The sequence below is a fragment of the Aquarana catesbeiana genome, linkage group LG10 (assembly GCF_042186555.1).
Source record: "Aquarana catesbeiana isolate 2022-GZ linkage group LG10, ASM4218655v1, whole genome shotgun sequence".
NCBI lineage: Eukaryota > Metazoa > Chordata > Amphibia > Anura > Ranidae > Aquarana > Aquarana catesbeiana.
The window spans coordinates 15,624,938-15,640,681 of NC_133333.1; the positions used below are offsets into that span (position 1 = coordinate 15,624,938).

General features: G+C 45.5%; 1 long non-coding RNA gene across 2 annotated transcripts in view; it reads right to left on the reverse strand.

The window, feature by feature from the left end:
* Positions 1 to 2,407: 2,407 nt before the first annotated feature.
* The window catches only part of LOC141110377 (uncharacterized), a 41,927-nt gene continuing 28,590 nt past the window's right edge, over positions 2,408 to 15,744 (reverse strand). For both annotated transcript variants that reach the window (XR_012236285.1, XR_012236284.1), the window contains 2 exons: positions 10,435 to 10,545; positions 2,408 to 5,113 (listed from right to left, as the gene is read on the reverse strand). This is a non-coding gene — a long non-coding RNA (uncharacterized lncRNA). The remainder of the gene's footprint in view (positions 5,114 to 10,434; positions 10,546 to 15,744) is intronic.

The window sequence follows — 15,744 nt, forward strand, 5'->3', positions numbered from 1 at the left end:
CGCTGGGAAACACTTTTTGAAAGATAAAAAGTGCATTTTATATACAGCTATATAGATCAGACCTAAATGAGGGACAAATGAGGAGGAAAGAGGGACAGAGGGACATTGCTCCAAATTAGGGACAGTCCCTCGAAATCAGGGACAGTTGGGAGCTATGCCTGTATTGTATAATGTTATCATCCTTTAGCAATTCAAGTCCTGGATCACACTGACCTGTGTCAGCAAACCATAAGTATAATATGTGTATTGTAATTCACCAAATAACCATATACAAAATAAAACATATGTATTTGTTATTAAAGTGGTTGTAAACGTTCAATCTTAAAAATAAATAAATAAACGACAAACAAGGTATACTTACCTGCTCTGTGCAATTGTTTTGTTTTGGCCCTCCTTTTCATCGGGTGCCCCCACAGAGAGACGCTTTCCAAGGGGGCACCCATGCATGCTAACTCCTGAGTCCCGCTGTTGCGTCCATTGACACAGACAGCGGGACTCAGCCCCGCCCCCTCTCCCGTGTCACACCTTTTGAGGACACCGAGCAAGCAGCAGGAGAGGATCTGATGTCAGACATTGCACAGCATAGAGCAGGACGCTGAGTGTAATGTGAGGCCCGAGTGGATGGAAAGGACACACCCCCCTGTACACAGTCTCATAGGGGAACATGCATAGTAAGCGGGGGTAGGGGATCTGAGGTCACACATTGCACAGCATAGAGCAGGACGCTGAGTGTAATCTGAGACCCGAGTGGATGGAAAGGACACACCCCCCTGTACACAGTCTCATAGGGGAACATGCATAGCAAGCAGGGGGAGGGGATCTAATGTCACACACTGCACAGCATAGAGCAGGACGCTGAGTGTAATCTGAGACCCGAGTGGATGGAAAGGACACCCCCCCTGTACATAGTCTCATAGGGGAACATGCATAGCAAGCAGGGGGAGGGGATCTGATGTCACACACTGCACAGCATAGAGCATGACACTGAGTGTAATCTGAGACCAGAGTGGATGGAAAGGACACCCCCCCTGTACACAGTCTCAGAGGGGAACATGCATAGCAAGCAGGGGAAGGGGATCTGATGTCACACATTGCACAGCATAGAGCAGGACGCTGAGTGCAATCTGAGACCCGAGTGGAGGGAAAGGACACCCCCCCTGTACACAGTCTCATAGGTAAACACAATTTAAATAAATATCCTGAAATACATTAAAAGTCCAAATTATTCCTCAAGCCAAAGCACTCCGGATCACCAAAACGCTTCAATGTACACAAAATTGTTTAACAGTCCAACTGAAGAACCCAAAGGACGTAGTAGTAAGTTGCCCTTACCAAAACAGCAAGCAATGTGGGCGGATGGCTTAAACCCAGCCAGGGCCTTTAAGGTAGAGAGTAATCCGCTCTGTCCAGGTTCAGGTTACCGTTCCCTCAGTTCATATACACAGGAAGAAGGAATAAAACAAGAAAACTGGCCATAGTGTAGTATTTCTATATATCATATGTAGACCTTCAATTGTGGTGATATATCCCACCACCGTAGCTGTAGAGTATGCTTACCAACTCACAAGCTTTAAAACGCATTTGGCTCATAACCCCACTAGGAATCAATCGATTGGTGATAGGGAGTAAAGTATTCACCCACTGCAGCCAGGAGACCCGTATCCTCAGTCTCCGTACTCCTCAGCTCGTGCCTCGCTCCCCAACCAAGCCAGACACGCCTCCCCGTTCAACGAGGCTTGGAGCGAGGCACGAGCTGAGGAGTACGGAGACTGAGGATACGGGTCTCCTGGCTGCAGTGGGTGAATACTTTACTCCCTATCACCAATCGATTGATTCCGAGTGGGGTTTTGAGCCAAATGCGTTTTAAAGCTTGTGAGTTGGTAAGCATACTCTACAGCTACGGTGGTGTACATTGAAGCGTTTTGGTGATCCGAAGTGCTTTCGCTTGAGGAATAATTTGGACTTTTAATGTATTTCAGGATATTTATTTAAATTAAATTATTGAACTTCTAGCGCAGTTTAAAATTTAATATTGTTTTTTTGTGTTGTCGCACTGTTTACTGCTGCTTTTTTACTATTTTTTGATGTATTTTTTCCAGCGCGGCATTTTTATTTATTTCATAGGTAAACATGCATAGCTGAGGTTTTCAATCACCTTATGTGTGCTGGAAACGGAGGTGGGGCCATCTATAGTGTCAGCATAACTGACTCATGCAGATAGCGGAGGAAACACAGAGCAGACAGAAACCACACTAGATGCTTTGGGTTGAAGCAAATACACACTATATAGGGGATATTTCAATGTTCATTTTACATTTCAGGGGTTTACAACCACTTTATCTCTGTAATATACGCAAATATGTCAATAATATTATGAACGGCGAGTATGGCATAAACGAGACAACAATGACTCTATAATTGTATTCTTTTTATTTTATAATGATTCATATTTTTTGTGACAATTTCAAAACATAAGCAGCAAAACAAAAAATCACTGTAATACATCATAATCACATATACTGTATCTGATAAATATAATGATTAGTCTAAATATAACATAAATGCAGAATTAGGTCAGGTTGTTCTAATGTTATAACATTTCTTCCTACCCTGTTTATGTTTCCCTTTTTTTGTGTATATTTGATTACAGTATATTAGGTAATTGCTACCAAAGTTATGTACCATGTCCTGCCAAGATACTGCAAAGACTGAAAAAAGAAAAAAAAGAATGGATTTTACCGGTGCCGAGGATGAGATAATGGTATTTAAATCAGAATACTAATTTTTATTCAATCAAATTAAAACCATATCTATAAAAGAAAGGGGTAATTTATACAAAAATCGCTCAAACGGATGCATCCCTCAAAGTGTGTTAGCACCGCGTTACATAATATAGAAGACTGCACGAATCACATATCATATGGTACAAGGTCAACGCGTTTCACGTAAAGCTTCTTCAGAACTTTTTCGTTAGTAACCAGTTAGAGAGCAAACCTGACCAGATAGAAAATCACTTCAGTTACATAATTGTACATATTGTTTACTTGATTAGCTCTGTGCTATCACCTACAAAATTTACTTGACTTTATTTCACTATTTGATTTTTATTTTTTTTTCATATTTTGTGAAAAGAAAAAAAATGGAAAATAAGGCTAATGAGGAGTCATTGTCTGGCACAAGAACAGGTCCAAGATCTTTAAAGTTCTTTTAACCACTTGAACTACGGAAGATCCCCCCCCCCCCCCCTTCCTGATCATGGCATTTTTGTGCGATACAGCACTGTGTTACTTTAAATGACAATTGTGTCTTGTCTGTAGCAAAAAGTGTGTTGTAAGAGTTTACTACCACTTTAAAGTGGTTGTAAAGGTTCAGTTTAGAAAAAAAAACAAACAAACATGTCATACTTACCGCCGCTGTGCAGTTGGTTTTGCACAGAGTGGCCCCGATCCTCCTCTTCTGGGGTCCCTCCGCGGCACTCCTGGCTCCTCCTCTTTTGGGGCCCCTCCGTGGCGCTCCTGGCTCCTCCTCTTCTCAAGTGCATAACACAAACATATAGGTTTCCTGATGGAGTGTGGACTGGTCATCCCAATGGTATCTTACTGTGACCAAGCCGTCCCCACCAAGACAGTACCAGCATCTGTGGCGGCTGGTGCTCAAGTTTCTTGGGGGGAGGGCAGCCCGCGGCCCCCGTCCATCTAGCTAACCACCCCCCCAGTGCTCGATCGATCAATCGCTGCTTCCCCTCCACCCCCCTGTCACTCGATTAATTGCCGCTTCGCTTGCCAGTTAAGCCCCCCCGCCTGCCCCGCACTTACCCCATCCAGGTCGCGGCTTCAGCGGCTCCCCCCCCCCCCGCCGGCGTCTCCTCCCAAGTCCCGGCGATTGCTTTTCCCACCAGCCAATCAGGACTTAGGACTCCCGGCCAATCAGGGTCTCAGAACCCGCTTCCTGATCGGCCGGGAGGAGAAACAGGAAGACATTAGCGAATATTATTTTGCTAATGTCACACAACTGGGCAGCTCGGGGCGGAGTGCACTGTGCCCCAAACCCACCCTTTTTTAAAGCCAATTAGCACCTCAGGCTCTAATCATGTGCATTTAAAAAAAAAAAAGAAAAACATTGAAATCCATGCGTCCAGCGCCCTGCATGTAGATTAGGAGCCGGGCGCATGGATTAGGGGGGTGGCGCCCCTGCACCCTGCATGAGCGGTCACCACTGACCAGCATTATACAATAGGATTCATTTTTGTTTATCATCTAAGTTTTAGTGGAAAGTTTAACAAATAAAGAAAGGAAATAACAAGAGTATTAAAAATTCCACAGATACACATCTGGGTACGAAGCTTCATGACTTGGATCGGGCCGCATATGGTGGCCATACAAATACAATAAAATAAGATGCACATTGCCATCGTATAACGGATCAGAAAATGAACACAATGCTGTATGTAGACATGAATAGAGTCAATTAGTGCCATTCAAAAGAGCACCTTTTAATAAAATGCATAGGTCAATCAATAAACCAAAACAAGAATATATCCAAAATCAGATCTGTAAGATTATACGTCAAAATCCACCTTTCCCAGTTTATTCTAAATGTTTGTATTCCCCCTCCCCCACTACCAGTGGCAAAAGAACTTTCTATATGAACACTGTAGATGTACCCTTTGTATAACCTCTAATATTAAGAATTCCGTTTGCTAAGGATAGTGAGGTGGGCAGCCATTATAATATGTACAGCTATAGTGAGAAGAGCTTTAGGGAGAGTATCCAGTTCCATACCCAATAATGCCATGTGCGGAGATGGGGTAATGTGAGCGCCCACAATATGAGAAAGCAGGGCAAAGACAGAGTTCCAGAAGCTTATAACCAATTTGCATTGCCATAGGATATGAAAAAGGTTCCTCCTTTGCCCACACTGACGCCAGCAGTTGGGTCAGGGACTGTGGATACATAATGGATATTCTACAGCTACCATCCATGTATGATCTTTAAAGCTGCGTCCCATTGGGAGGTGCAGTGAAAAGCTTCGAAAAGGGATATGAAAGCAGTGGTCCAGTCAAAAAGGAGAGGCCAAGGTTCTTTTCCCATTTCGACCGAGACGGAAATTTGGTCTGTTGAAAAAAATAACATTTTAGTTACACTCTAATTTTGTGGTAATAAATAAATACTATACAAATACTATAAACAGGAACCCCGTTCTACCTAGAGCGTACTGAGAACTGGGGTCTGATTTTTCCCAAATAAAATTGTGAGAATGGAGCAAATGAGTGAATATTTGCACCACAATATCAGATCTCATCACCAATTGTTACTACAAAAGAATTCTGTTATTGGATCATCACTGTGTCTTTGGACTATCAGATCGATGGTTATTTTTGGGGGTTTTCTACAAACAAAATATGGTTTTGGTGTCCTCAAGAACTCTTCTGAGGGCTTTCTAGGGGGTCAATCAGAGCTCCTGCTCTTGCTGCCCATGTAACGTACTTGGGTGGTGCCAAAGAGGGTTTTTAATGCCCACACGCCTCCACTGTGTGCTCCCAGTGTGATGACCACGCTAACAAAGACAGTTCTTGGTCTCTGATAATGATTTGTAGCTGGCAGGTCCAGCCCCCAATCACGTGACCACTGTGATAGCCAATCACGTGCTCGTTTCATCCTTTCTGCCCCAACTTGGGTAAAGACCTTGTTAAAGGAATGCTGGGCAGGAAGGGAATATAGTGCCCACATGCAGTATACAGGGGCTAAATTCCAGGATTCTTAACCCCTTACTGCCTAAGGGTAAAACAAATGTTAATGCACAAGGTTGCAACTTTGACATGTGTTAGTAAAACTGTGCATATCATCACAACTACTTTGCGTATCTAGGTGGATTGTACCTTTTTTTTTCAGTGCATTCTTTTGGTGGTAAATGGTAATGGATATCTCTTTTTTTTTATTGTCAAAGGAAACCTGGCCCAAAATAGTAAGAAAAAACAAAACTTTTTTTTTTAGTATTTAGCTGTATTTCTTGCTACTACAGTACCATACTTTACCACCAAAGAACAACCTCAAAATAAATTCTCCTGCGCCTGAGGATTGCAGCGATACCACCTACAGTGCCTTGAAAAAGTATTCATACCCCTTGAAATTTTCCACATTTTGTCATGTTACAACCAAAAACGTGAATGTATTTTATTGGGATTTTATGTGATAGACCAACACAAAGTGTCACATAATTGAGAAGTGGAAGGAAAATGATAAATGGTTTTCAACATTTTTACTAATAAATATATGAAAAGTGTGGCGTGCATTTGTATTCAGCCCCCTTTACTCTGATACCCCCAACTAAAATCTAGTGGAGCCAATTGCCTTCATAAGTCACCTAATTAGTAAATAGAGTCCACCTGTGTGTAATTTAATCTCAGTATAAATACAGCTGTTCTGTGAAGCCCTCAGAGGTTTGTTAGAGAACTTTAGCGAACAAACAGCATCATGAAAGCCAAGGCAGGTCAGGGATAAAGTTGTGGAGTTTTAAAGCAGGGTTAGTTTAAAAAAAATATCCCCATATTTGAACATCTCACGGAGCTCTGTTCAATCCATCACCCGAAAATGGAAAGAGTATGGCACAACTGCAAACCTACCAAGACATGGCCGTCCACCTAAACTGACCGGCCAGGCAAGGAGAACATTCATCAGAGAAGCAGCCAAGAGGTCCATGGTAACTCTGGAGGAGCTGCAGAGATCCACAGCTCAGGTGGGAGAATCTGTCCACAGGACAACTATTAGTCGTGTTCTCCACAAATCTGCCCTTTATAGAAGAGTGACAAGAAGAAAGACATTGGTGAAAGAAAGCCATAAGGAACCCCATTTGCAGTTTGTGAGAAGCCATGTGGGGGACACAGAAAACATGTGGAAGAAGGTGATCTGGTCAGATGAGACCAAAATTGAGCTTTTCGACCTAAAAGCAAAACGCTATGTGTGGTGGAAAACTAACTCTGCACATCACCCTGAACACACCATCCCCACCGTGAAACATGGTGGTGGCAGCATCATGATGTGGGTATGGTTTTCTTCAGCAGGGACAGGGAAGCTGGTCAGAGTTGATGGGAAGATGGATGGAGCCAAATACAGGGCAATCTTAGAAGGAAACCTATTAGAGTCTGCAAAAGACTTGAGACTGGGGCGGAGGTTCACCCTCAAGCAGGACAACGAACCTAAACATACAGCCAGAGCTACAATGGAATGGTTTAGAACTTTAGATAAAAGCATATTCATGTGTTAGAATGGCCCAGTCACAGTCCAGACCTCAATCCAATTGAGAATCTGTGGCAAGACTTGAAAATTGCTGTTCACAGACGCTCTCCATCCAATCTGACAGAGCTTGAGATATTTTGCAAAGAAGAATGGGCAAAAATGTCCCTCTCTAGATGTGCAAAGCTGGTAGAGACATCCCCAAAAAGACTTGCAGCTGTAATTGCAGCAAGAGGTGGTTCTACAATGTATTGATTCACGGGGGCTGAATACAAATGTACCCCACACTTTTCAAATATTTGTAAAAAGTTTTGAAAACCATTTATCATTTTCCTTCCACTTCACAATTACGTGCCACTTTGTGTTGGTCTATCACATAAAATCCCAATAAAATACATTTACGTTTTTGTTTGCAACATGACAAAATGTGGAAAATTTCAAGGGGTATGAATACTTTTTCAAGGCACTGTATGTGTATGTTAGTTGTGGTTTGAACTCATAGTAGGGCCCAGAAATAATGGTGCACATTTTACATTTTTTATCCTGCCACCCTGACACTAACTGACCCTGATAATTTTTTTTTTTTATTCTACCCAAAATACCTCTGACCTTTGACCCCGATCTTGATCCTAACACTAACCCTGGCAAACCTTGATCTTGTTATTTTTTTCTTTATTTTTTATTATTTATTTTTTATTTTTTTTGTTACACACTTTTTTTTTATTTACAGCTTCACACAGGGGCGGGCTCACAGTGGCCAGGTGACCTGGGTCCCGATCGTTAGTACAAGACCTGGGGCTCTCGGTGAGAGCGCGCTGTGTGGCACACTCCCAGCACAAAAACGGATATGCATATATGCAGCCCCATGGAAAAAGACCCACTTCCGCGAGGCCACATGCATGCATACAGGATTAAAAAAGTCTCCCACATGTAGTGGGTTCTCTCCCGCACTGCAGGGTTTAAATGTTCATTAAGTCTAGGGATAGAGGAATAAGGTGTAATATAGGGATGAGCCAAATTAACTGGGTTTGGTTTAGAGCTGGTTCACAGAACATTGCTAAAGTTTGGCTGTTGAATCCCAACCAGTGGCAGCTAGTGCTAAATTTTTGATCGCCGCTTTGCTCACTGGCCCGTCGCCCACCAGCCCCGCACTTACCCAATCCAGGTTGTAGTTTTGGCGGCTCCCCCCCCCCCCCATGTCTCCTCCCGAGTCCCAGCAGTTGCTTTTTCTTCCACACAATGAGGACTTATGCCGCGTACACACGATCAGAATTTTGGTCGAAAAAAGGTATGATGACTTTTCCGACAGAATTCCGCTCAAGCTTGGCTTGCATACACACGGTCACACAAAAGTTCTCTGAACTTTCGACCGTCAAGAACGCGGTGACGTACAACACTATGACGAGCCGAGAAAATGAAGTTCAATGCTTCCGAGCATGCGTCAAATTGTTTCCGAGCCTGCGTGATTTTTTGCGCGTCCGAACTTGCATACAGACGAACGCATTTTCGGATAGGAACTTTTTCCAACCGAAATATAGAGAACCTGCTCTCAATCTTTTGCTGGCTGGAATTCCGCCAGCGAAAGTCCGATGGAGCTTACACACGGATGCATTTTCCGACCAAAACCTCTCATCAGAGTTGTGCTGGCGGCATTTCCGATCGTGTGTACGGGGCATTAGGACTTGCGGCCAATCGGGTCTTAGGACTGCTGGCCAATCAGGTCTCAAGATCCGCTTCCTGAGGAGAAGCAGGAAGGCATTAGTGAATATTAATGGTGTCAATGTACACATGTCTGTTTACATCCGCCGCTCCATAGAGGGCAATGGATGGTCCGATCGGGATAGCTTAAAAAAATGACCGCCTGTGTTAAAGGGGCCTAAATGTTTCACTTCCTGCCGCCACCAGAGGTTCATTTTGGACAAACACTAATTCAATTTGTTTTTTTGTGGAACCTTTGAACAAGCAGGTTTAGACAGAGCTGGCAGCTCATCTCCAGTGTAGAGATAGTGCTCATCTCCAGCGTAGAGGTAGTGCTCATCTCCAGCGTAGAGGTAGTGCTCATCTCCAGCGTAGAGGTAGTGCTCATCTCCAGCGTAGAGGTAGTGCTCATCTCCAGCGTAGAGGTAGTGCTCATCTCCAGCGTAGAGGTAGTGCTCATCTCCAGCGTAGAGGTAGTGCTCATCTCCAGCGTAGCGGTAGTGCTCATCTCCAGCGTAGAGGTAGTGCTCATCTCCAGCGTAGAGGTAGTGCTCATCTCCAGCGTAGAGGTAGTGCTCATCTCCAGCGTAGAGGTAGTGCTCATCTCCAGCGTAGAGGTAGTGCTCATCTCCAGCGCAGAGGTAGTGCTCATCTCCAGCGCAGAGGTAGTGCTCATCTCCAGCGCAGAGGTAGTGCTCATCTCCAGCGCAGAGGTAGTGCTCATCTCCAGCGCAGAGGTAGTGCTCATCTCCAGCGCAGAGGTAGTGCTCATCTCCAGCGCAGAGATAGTGCTCATCTCCAGCGCAGAGATAGTGCTCATCTCCAGCGCAGAGATAGTGCTCATCTCCAGCGCAGAGATAGTGCTCATCTCCAGCGCAGAGATAGTGCTCATCTCCAGCGCAGAGATAGTGCTCATCTCCAGCGCAGAGATAGTGCTCATCTCCAGCGCAGAGATAGTGCTCATCTCCAGCGCAGAGATAGTGCTCATCTCCAGCGCAGAGATAGTGCTCATCTCCAGCGCAGAGATAGTGCTCATCTCTAGCGCAGAGATAGTGCTCATCTCTAGCGCAGAGATAGTGCTCATCTCTAGCGCAGAGATAGTGCTCATCTCTAGCGTAGTGTTGACCTTCTGCCTCACTCTAGTAGGCTTTGGTGCTTTCCTCTTCTCTGTGATGCTCCAGGTTGTGGGTGGGCTACCGGGTGGGGGTGGGGTATTTCTGTTTTTATACTGTATGATAGAACCAATGGTGGATCCATCATCTCCCACCTATACGTTTTACATTTTTATTGTCATCTGGGCAATTTTTCAAGATGAGCCCAAGTTGTCAACAGGGCAGGTAGTAAAGGGAAATCCAAAACACAGACACAAAGCAATATAAGCCTTACAGAGGTTCTAAATCATCCTTGCTTTACGCAACACTAAAGTAAAGGTTTGGGTGCAGCCGAATGTTAATACAGAGAATTTACCAAAATAATGTTGCAAATGATGCACATGGTGTTGTACCTTTTTGATATTGTAATTGTAATGTTCTCCCGATTCCTTAAGCAGACCTCTTGCTGGCTTCCGTTCTTCTAATTCTTACTGCTTTTGATAGCACGTGCAAATTACAATCACCTATTATATAATACATACAGTAAAATAAAGTTAAAGACTAGAAATTAGCATGATACATCCTATAAATATGACATGTCTAAATAGCTAACACTCTTGCCTTGGAATGCTGGGTTCAGTTCCATCAGAGCAACGTGTGCCTGGAATTTGAATGATCAGGGAAATAGACAAATGGTGCTGGATCCCTGGGGTGGATTATGTATAGTAAGTGGTTTTCAGCATTTTAATGTAGGCCAGGAGGCTTTTACGCACAGAAGGGCTTCCAAAGCCACTTTACCACTTCAGCCCCGGAAGGATTTTCCCCCCTAAAGAGGAAGTAAAACCTTGTGGGTTTTACTTCCTTCTTTATTTCCCTGCATAGGTAAAGCATAGTGGGCTACTATGCATCGCATCGCATAGCCCATTATGTGTCACTTACCTGACACTGAAGCCCATGATGTCACCGTTGTCCTCACAAGCAGGGAGCTTCCATCTTCGCCCCTCTTCCTTCTGGGGCCACGAATTCCGGCTCTGTGACTGGCCGGAGTCGCGTGACGTCACTCCCGCGAATGCGCACAGGAGCAGTCAGTCACGGCATAACCCCTTTTAGAAAGGGCACGGTGTGCCCTTTCTAAAGGGCGCATGTGTCGTAGTCATCGGCGCTCTTTTTTTAGTAAATATCTCCTAAACCGTGGAGGTTTAGGAGATATTTCAAGCACCTACAGGTAAGCCTAGATTAAGGCTTACCTGTAGGTGCTTGAAATATCTCGGGGTGTACAACCACTTTAATGACAGGGCCATTTTTTGCGATTCGGCACTGCGTCGCAGTCTGACAATAACGCGGTCGTGCGACTTTGCACCCAAACAAAATTGATGTCCTTTTTTTCCCACAAATAGAGCTTTCTTTTGGTGGTATTTGATCACTTCTGCGGTTTTTATTTTTTTGCGCTATAAACAAAAAAAAGACTGACAATTTAAAAAAAAAAAAAAACAATATTTTTTACTTTTTGCTATAATAAATATAAAAAAAAAAAAACACTCATTTTTTTCCTCAGTTTAGGCCGATATGTATTCTTCTAGATATTTTTGGTAAAAAAAATTCACAATACGCGTATATTGATTGGTTTGCGCAAAAGTTATAGCGTCTACAAAATAGAGCATAGATTTATGGCATTTTTATTATTTATTTTTTTTTTTTACTAGTAGTGGCGGCGATCTGCGACATTGCAGCGGACAGATCGGACACTTTTTTGGGATCATTGACATTTACACAGTGATCAGAGCTAAAAATAGCCACTGATTACTGTATAAATGTCACTGGCAAGGAAGGGGTTAACACTGGGGGGGGGGGGGCGATCAAGGGGGGGTTAAATGTGTTCCCTAGGGAGGTGTTTCTAACTGTGGGGGGAGGGGAATTACTGGGAGTAGAGAGAGAGAGATCACTGTTCCTGATCACTAGAAACAGCAGATCTCTCTCTACTTCCCTGTCAGAAAGTCTGGCTCTCTGTGGATTGCGGGTGGCCGGCGGACACCGTGGCCACCGGCCACGCGCATCGGCTCCGGCCACGCGCGCACGCCTGCTATAGGCTTTAAAGGGACTACCGTACCAGTATGGCAATTTGGGCAGCCGAGCCATTCTGCCGCAGTATAACTGCGGCGGCTGGTCGGCAAGAGGTTAAATACCTGTACACCTGTCAGAGATTAGTAGTAGGTGACTTTCCTACTGACCTCAGAAATCAGCATCTCTTACAAATGACCCCTAAATTTTGCATCACCTACTACTGACCCCTGAACTCTGTGCCACTTACTACTGACCCCTGAACTCTGCTTCACTTACCATTGACCCTTGAACTCTGCATAGGGTACTACTAATCACTGAAATCTGTGTCACATAGTACTGACCCCTTAACTCTACATTATTTACTGCAGACCCATGACCTTTGTGTCACTTACTACTGACCAATGAACTCAGCATCACTTACTCCTGCCCCCTAAGCTCTGCATCACTTACTACTGACCTCTGAACTCTGTGTCACTTACTACTGACCCCCTTTACCGCTGTTTAATCGATGCTTTTGCGCTGCTTTTTGACTGCTAGCGGGGTGCTTTTAAACCCAAAAAATGGGATAAAAACTCCCGTGTTGCTGCACTTCTGAAGCGCTTTTCAGGCGCTTCGGAAGCGCTACCCATTCACTGCAATGGGCAGGGGCGTTTTGGAAGCGCTGTATACAGCGCTCCCAAACCGCCCCAAAGATGCTGCTTGCAGGACTTTTTCTAACGCCCCGCAAGCGCATCGCCCCAGTGTGAAAGCACCCATTGCAGAGGATGGGAGGCACTTTACAGGTGCTTTACAAGCACTATTTCTAGCGCTAAAATGCCTGTAAACGGCCTCAGTGTGAAAGGGGTCTTATTGCTGAACCCTGAACTCTGCGCTATTTACTACAGGCCTCTGAACTCTGCATGTCTTACTACTGACCTCTGCACTCTGCGTTACCTACTATTGTCCCCTAAACTCTGTATTACTTCTGACCCTTGAACTCTGTGTCACTTACTACTGACCTCTAAATTTTGTGTTACTGACTACTTACCTCTAAACTCTGCCAAGTCAGAGGTCAGTAGTGATGCAGAGGTCAGCAGTAAGTGACGCACAGTTCAGAGGTCAGTAGTAAGTGATGTAGAGTTTGAGGTCATTGGTGACAGAAAGCAGTAGTAAGTGACCCTCTGTCTTTTAGTACAAGCAGCCCTACTCTGCACTGCTTACCTCACTTCTCCTTCCTCCTGGACTCTTCACAAAGTGCTCAGGGTACTGCAGCTCTGGCTCTGCAATCCCCCCGTGTGTTTAATGGGCACAGTGGCTGCGTTTGATGGGCACAGTGGCTGAGTTTGATGGGCACAGTGGCTGCGTTTGGACACAGTGGCAGTGTTTGACGGGCACCGTGGCTGCATTTTATGGCACAGTGTTTGCGTTTGATGGGCACTGTGGCTGCATTTTATGGCACAGTGGCTGTGTTTTATGGCACAGTGGCTGTGTTTTATGGCACAGTGGCTGCATTTGATGGGCACAGTGGATGCGCTTAATGGGCACAGTGGCTGCATTTGATGGGCACAGTGGCTGCATTTGACGGGCACAGTGGCTGCGTTTGACGGGCACAGTGGCTGCGTTTGACGGGCACAGTGGCTGCGTTTGATGGGCACAGTGGCTGCGTTTGTCGGGCACAGTGGCTGCGTTTGTCGGGCACAGTGGCTGCGTTTGTCGGGCACAGTGGCTGCATTTGTCGGGCACAGTGGCTGCATTTGACGGGCACAGTGGCTGCGTTTGATGGCACAGCAAATTGCTTACAGGGTAAGGCCGGGGTTCATGTCAGGTGCAGTGCAGTCACTCACAGTCTCACAGCAAGGCAGGCAGGCTCCGTCAGGCAGCACTTTTCAGAAACGCTCCTCTCGCTCTGCTCGCTCCCCTCCCTCTGAGCCACGCTGTCTGAAGATGGCAGAGGTGGATGGAGCCGTGCTCATTTTCCAGCCGCAGAGGCGGCATGCTATGAATGCTGGGGCGGGCGCGGCCTCTGATGTCAATGGTTGCTAGGCGCCGGGCGGCCGGCGATTCTAGCAACCAGTGCAGTCAAGTGACGTGTCACAGCTTCGCCGGCCCGGCGCCTCTTCCCTGCGGCAGCTTACAGCGCCAGAGCACACACCCGCCTAGGATCGGCCCTGCTCACCGGGCCCCACTCGGCTGCGGGCCCCTATAGCGCCAACGTGGGTCGCTATGGCGGTAGTTCCGCCACTGATGGGAGCAAAGAAAATTCCCAGCTCAACTTACCAGCCAGCCTGAAATAAGCTGAATTCTCCGGTCTAACAGTTCTTGTGAAAAACATGGGTTTAGTTTGCACACATTTGCAAATACATGCGTAAGCTGCAAGGTCACTTCACAATGCCCCAGTATTATCTGCGGTCCTAATTTTTGACAGCCTGCTTAGTAAAAGCACATTAGACATGTGTAGGGATGAGCTTCGAGTTCGAGTCGAACTCATGTTCGACTCGAACATTGGCTGTTCGCAAGTTCACCGAACAGCGAACAATTTGGGGTGTTCGCGGCAAATTCGAATGCCGCGGAACACCCTTTAAAAGTCTATGGGAGAAATCAAAAGTGCTAATTTTAAAGGCTAATATGCAAGTTATTGTCATAAAAAGTGTTTGGGGACCTGGGTCCTGCCCCAGGGGACATGGATCAATGCAAAAAAAAGTTTTAAAAACGGACGTTTTTTCAGGAGCAGTGATTTTAATAATGCTTAAAGTCAATCAATAAAAGTGTAATATCCCTTTAAATTTCGTACCTGGGGGGTGTCTATAGTGTGTCTGTAAAGGGGCGCATGTTTCCTGTGTTTAGAACAGTCTGACAGCAAAATGACATTTTGAAGGAAAAAACTCATTTAAAACTACCCGCGGCTATTGCATTGCTGACAATACACATAGAAGTTCATTGATAAAAACGGCATGGGAATTCCCCAAAGGGGAACCCCGAACCAAAATTTAAAAAAAAAAATGACGTGGGAGTCCCCCTAAATTCCATACCAGGCCCTTCAGGTCTGGTATGGATATTAAGGGGAACCCCGGCCAAAATTAAAAAAAAAAAATGACGTGGGGTTCCCCCTAAATTCCATACCAGACCCTTCAGGTCTGGTATGGATATTAAGGGGAACCCCGGCCAAAATTAAAAAAAAAAAATGACGTGGGGTTCCCCCTAAATTCCATACCAGACCCTTCAGGTCTGGTATGGATTTTAAGGGGAACCCCGCGCCAAAAAAAAAAAAAAATGGCGTGGGGTCCCCCCAAAAATCCATACCAGACCCTTATCCGAGCACGCAACCTGGCAGGCCGCAGGAAAAGAGGGGGGGACGAGAGTGCGGCCCCCCCTCCCTCCTGAACCGTACCAGGCCACATGCCCTCAACATTGGGAGGGTGCTTTGGGGTAGCCCCCCAAAACACCTTGTCCCCATGTTGATGAGGACAAGGGCCTCATCCCTACAACCCTGGCCGGTGGTTGTGGGGGTCTGCGGGCGGGGGGCTTATCGGAATCTGGAAGCCCCCTTTAACAAGGTGACCCCCAGATCCCGGCCCCCCCTGTGTGAAATGGTAAGGGGGTACATAAGTACCCCTACCATTTCACGAAAAAAGTGTCAAAAATGTTAAAAATGACAAGAGACAGTTTTTGACAATTCCTTTATT